Below are 6395 nucleotides of genomic sequence, written 5' to 3' on the forward strand. Positions count from 1 at the left end.
TTCTGGTAATTTACCAAATCAAATCGTGATATTACGCTTAGAACAGTAGGTCCATTCGAAACTTCATACCTACAAATTCTGGACCATTACTCGCTTTACTTAGAGTCGAGAGGAGAATAAAAAGGTAAAGAGCTCCAACATATAAGGGAAAATATGTAGCCCGATAACGATACCGAAATTACAAACCGTGTATATCAATACGTATTGCAACGTAAAGACATGGGAGAATTAAAAACACTATACCCCAAGGTAATAGTAGAAGAAAACAAATTCCTCTAGTGGTAAATGAAAAAGAAGAATGACTGAAATGATAGTCAGAAAAATATCCAGGATAAGAACTGGATGGAGCATTCTCACAATCTTTGGAAGTATGAATTGAGGAAGAAAGTATAGAAGTGGTGAAGATAATGAAACGGAAGAAGCTAATTTATAGCAAAATTCCAAACACAGCAATTGAAGCAATTCACCTCATTTAATCAAAGAAAATTTCAAATTCCTTAATTACCGGAGAATCAAATCTTATGGATTACGAAGATTTCCTTTAATCCCTTGAATTCCAAAAATCAATCGTGACTACGTTAAAAGTTAAGGCGAACATTTAATTTCTCATTCACTCTTTTACAATAGCTTCGTTTATACGCTTCCTATAATCAAATCGTTTTATCCATATTATTCAGTAGTGATAAAACTTTATTTTTTCAACTTATATTCATCATTACAATATTCTTGTTGTAAACAATGATGATCTCTATCAAACTTCATGACTATAATTTTCATGAACTACTCTCTGTTTTGTCTACCCTAATATTGTGACATAAACACTCAAAGTTTTAAATAAGCTCAATACTATTCATAACACATTTCATGTGTTCAGTTTACTAAAATGCTCGTATAACACCATCATCCCTTTTGAGGATAACCTAGTCAAATGACACTCTTATTAATCCTTTAGATAACCTCCGCATTAATGATAAAATGCACTTTATAGAAGAACCTGTAAGAAATTAGGGTTCGTATTATTTAAATGCATGAAACAGAATAATATTCTATCCGTTGGAATTCACGAAAGGCCCCGAACCTACCTGGGAACGTGAAGACCAGATAAAACGTAAAGATCCTCGTTTAGGTACGAACAACGCTGATTGATGGCAAAAACTAAATTTCGGGACGAAATTTCTTTTAACGGGTAGGTACTATAACAACCCTCACTTTTCGACTTCCGATTTTACTAAAATACCTAGAGTTGTTATATACGAATAAATTTAACGTTGACCGAATAAATGTACGCTTAAACTAAATAATATAATTATAAATATTATAAATAAGATTATGATATATAATATAACATAATTACATCAATGAATATATATATATATATATAATATTTATATTACTTTTGTTATTTAGTTAATAGAATATATAATTAACTAAATAATACATAATATTATAACATTTATAAAACTAATAAAAACTATAAATTAATAATCATAAATTTTAATTTTTATAAAAACTAAATATAATAATAATTTTTATATAAAATTCGTATTTAATAATTAAACAAATATAGAAATAAAATGTTAAATGTTCTTAGAAATATATTAAATAAATTTTTTTTTAGAATTTTATACAAAAAAAAAAATCAAAACTATATCTACTTTTAATAAATAAATACAAAAATACAAACTACTTTTTTTTATTTTAACTTTTAAAATTTACTTTTAATAAAAATACAAAATACTTTTTCTTATTTTAACTTTTAAGATTTTACTTTTAATAAAAATACAAACTACTTTTTCTTATTTTAACTTTTAAGATTTTACTTTTAATAAAAATACAAACTACTTTTTCTTATTTTAACTTTTATGATTTTACTTTTAATAAAAATACAAACTACTTTTTCTTATTTTAACTTTTAAGATTTACTTTTAATAAAAATACAAAATACTTTTTCTTATTTTAACTTTTAAGATTTTACTTTTAATAAAAATACAAACTACTTTTTCTTATTTTAACTTTTAAGATTTTACTTTTAATAAAAATACAAACTACTTTTTCTTATTTTAACTTTTAAAATTTACTTTTAATAAAAATACAAAATACTTTTTCTTATTTTAACTTTTAAGATTTTACTTTTAATAAAAATACAAACTACTTTTTCTTATTTTAACTTTTAAGATTTTACTTTTAATAAAAATACAAACTACTTTTTCTTATTTTAACTTTTAAGATTTACTTTTAATAAAAATACAAAATAATTTTTCTTATTTTAACTTTTAAGATTTACTTATTTTATTTTAATTTTTTTTTACCTAACATTTTCAACAATAAATACCACATACATTTCTCATTTCAAACTTACACCTTAATCTCTCATTTCTCTCTTAAAGAACTACTTCTAGTTGATATCTCGGTCACTTACTTGCTTTACTTTCCTTTCTTGCGTGGAATACTTCAACTGCTATTTAAGGTGAGTTTCATTTGCTCCCTTTTTATATATATTTTTAGGCTGAGAATACATGCGCTGATTTATAAATGTTTTACGAAATAGGCACAAGTACTAAAACTAATTCTATGTGGGTTTAAACCAGAAACATACCCTTAGCTTGGTAACATTAAACTACTTGTCTATGTACGGTAGGCGCGAATCCTAAAGATAGATCTATTGGGTCTGACAAACTCCATCCTGACTATGGGATGCTTTAGTACTTCGAGGTTATTTTAAACACACCTGATCTGGTGTACTTCAGAGGGCAAAACATGAACGTTAAGGCTTGTTACCGGGTGCCTACAACTTATAGAATGCTTTTATACACTTGCTAGTGTACGGATATTTATGAAACTGAAATCTTGTGGCCTATTATTATAACGGAAATGATTGATTTTGATAAACTAATGAACTCACCAACCTTTTTGGTTGACACTTTAAGCATGTTTTGTCTCAGGTGACGAATAAGATGATTGCCATGATTGCTACCTGATGAATTGAATGCTGCTACATGGAGTCTTCATTTCATTACATTTACTTTGCATTAAGACTATTATTATTATTTCAGTTTAAATTTGATGTAAAACTTTTAATGCTTCCGCTGTTTTATTAATAAATGTTTTATTCAAAACGTCTCATATAGAGTCGTTCTCGTTTATACAACTGTGATTTGATATAATTAGTCACAAATACCCTAGGCCCTATTTGGGGGTGTGACATTATTTCTCCTTCTTTTTTTTCTCTTTGAAACCAAATTATATCAACAAAAACATCATCATCATTCACTTGTCTTGATTACTTGTTTGTTGTTGTTATTGTTGTTGTAAAGATCAAGTTCTTTATCTTGCATCTTCATGTAATCTTGTTCTTTCATCTTTGTTTGATGAAGAACCAAGAACAAGAACTCAAACTTGTTAGTTTGTGGTTCTATACTTAAGTGTTTTCAAGATCTAGAGTTCATAAACTTGATGATCTTCTTTGTTTTCATGTTTGTAGACTTAAATCCTAAGATTCAAACTTTGATTTGAATCTTCCTAAGTATGAAACAAACATGAATATTATACTTGTAGATCTAGTTTATTTCTTCATTTTTTCTTACTTTAAAGTTGTGATTGTTGTAAGCATGGTCAAGTATTACTAGTTAATGTTGATCTCATTTTTCTTGAACCAAAGTTAACTTTGTAAGTTCAAGAACATGAAAGTATAACTTTCTAGTTATAACTTCATATACTTATGAAAGATCTAAGTTTTTATAGCTTATGGTCTACTTATTTTGTTGTAAATAAAAGCTTATAAGCTTATATACATGTTGCAAGTTGAAAATCTAAGTTTCATAACTTATGGTTTCATTAAAGTGTAGATCCAAGTTTTGTAACTTAGGATCTAAATTAAGAACACTAGATCTAGACTTTCTAGTCTAGGATCTTTAAGATCTAGCTAAGATCTAAATTCTATAACTTATGATCTTGATTATTTAGTTTACTTTCAAGTTTGTAGCTTAAAATTACTTTTAGAGTTCATGTATGTGTCGGATCTAAGATCTTGATGTAACTTTGGTTCATCAAACTACTTGCAACACTTAGATGATTTGTGCTACATGTCTAAGACTTACACAAGTGTTATGATGGTCAAACCTTGGTTAAGATGATGCAAACACATTAACGAGTTGTACACTTGAAGCTATATGCATCAAGGATGAGAACCGTGATGAGCATCGGGCACCAAGAACCCACCAGAACACTAAAGATACTGTTTTCTGGAACTGATCAGACCACCTGGGCTACTGTAAATTTGATTTTCAGTTATCTGAGTAGATAATTTTTCATTTAAGACTCGTCTTAATCCGAGTTACGGTTTAAGATCTATGGCCCTCCGAACATCACTATGTCCTTTTAACGTTTTGCTGACAATTCTGACCTACTCGCACTTAAACCGTCGCCACGGTCAAACGAAGAGGAGTTTGGTTCTGGAATTTTTACAGCAACTAAAGGACTCATATACGGAGCCATGTCCACTGGTCTCACCTCATTTCAGTAGGTATAGAGGCCGTGGTGACTGATCGAAGTCAGCCTTTGTTTTAAACTCTTTTCTCGAACAAAACTTACGTTACACTTTTTGTTTGATGATGAATGATGATGATACTTAAGACCTAATTTATATACATTTAAACCTAATGGGACGATTTACAGACTTAGTAACTTTTGTCTTAGGTTGAGGACTTTCCGGACCTACATACTTGCTTACTTCTCCCGAGTCAACTTTACTACTACTTTTCCACTGTGAGTTATAGCATCCCTTTTTACTATAACTATTTTGGGCTAAGAATGCATGTGTGTTTTACATTTTACATACTAGGCACGAGTACTTAAACTTTATATATGTGTGGGTTATACAACGGCATAAACTTTCCCTTTAGCTCGGTAACGTTTAGTCATTGGTTTTTGAACCGGTGAACGCGAATCTTAGATATGGATCCATAGGGTTTGACATCCCCACTCGGGCTAGTCGTGCTCGCATTTAACGGGTGTTTAATACTTCGTAAACATATGCACTTGCCAAGTGTACTTTCAGGGGGTTATAAACGTTAAGTTAGTTACCAAGTGCCCACGGATAAACATATACTTTACATACTGTTTTGAAATGCTCGTTATAGCACTGAAATCTTGTGGCCTACATTACATTACTGTTATACTTAAACTATAGCTCACCAACCTTTGTGTTGACGTTTTTAAGCATGTTTTTCTCAGGTGCTTAAGGTTGCTTGCTTCCGCTGTTGTACTAGTCATGCTTTGTAGACACCCGCTGCGCTTACTAGAGTTATCACCGCATGAAATGTTTATTTGCATTCAAACTTATTTACTTTTGAAATAATGATCTGTAACGACCTAAGGGTCACGTACTATTATCTTTGCTTCTATTCATAGAAGCATACTTTTGGTTGTAAAACAATTGATGTTGGTTATGACGTCACCTTTTATCATGAATGCCAACTTGTTTTGAAACAGCATATAGTATTTGACCTTGTAATGATCCTGTTGTTGATGATTTGTACACAGCTTACCCTCTCGTTGTTTACATTTTTATAGATTTGCATAGAGGAGGTGGATCGGGTAAGCCTGGGGACTAGTGGACTTGCGTAGTTTGCTTTAGAAGATGTACTTTTGGTTCGATTAGGATTGGGTAGCGTATCCCCAATCACCATGCTCGGTTTTGTTGGAAATTAAAATAGTCGGGTCGTGTTTACCCGTTCGGATATTTAAACTATGTATTAAATATTTTAAAGCTCATTTAACTTATTATTGTGTTAAAGATGTTTTTGGAAACATAAATGGGACCTAAATAATAATGCATTAAAGAAAAAATTTTATCGGCCGGTTTGAATACGGGTTGGGTTGTTTCAAGTGGTATCAGAGCATGGTCTAAGGGATTTAGGTGACTTGAGATAGGTGCTTAGACTTAGAATTTTGTGTGTGATTATTTGTTGCGAGACTTGTAGGTGTACGGGTCAGAATGGGAACTTAGTTAGTGCCTTAGCGTGTAGGTGAACAAACTAGGATTTTGTCTTGTGTTGTTATATAATTCTTGTGTATGTGTATATCGCGTAGAATTTTTATTGTGTTGGTTTATATCATCGAGCGAGGCGGTCATTGTACTAACAAGTTAATACAGCGTGTGTGCGTAATAAGGACTTGCAAACCTTATTACGGGTGCAAATCGTGTCTAACAAGTGATGTACCACGAGTGTTTAGCAAGATGGGGCGGTGTTGTGTGTGTTGTTTTATACGTTCGTGTACTAATCGTTTTGCATTCTTTAGAATGACGACGCGAAACGAGATCGAGATGAATAACGACGAGTTTAACACTAGAGTTGTGGCCACCGTTGTGGAGCAAATGGGTGCATTTCGAGAAG

The sequence above is a fragment of the Rutidosis leptorrhynchoides genome, chromosome 10 (genome assembly GCF_046630445.1).
Source record: "Rutidosis leptorrhynchoides isolate AG116_Rl617_1_P2 chromosome 10, CSIRO_AGI_Rlap_v1, whole genome shotgun sequence".
Lineage (NCBI taxonomy): Eukaryota > Viridiplantae > Streptophyta > Magnoliopsida > Asterales > Asteraceae > Rutidosis > Rutidosis leptorrhynchoides.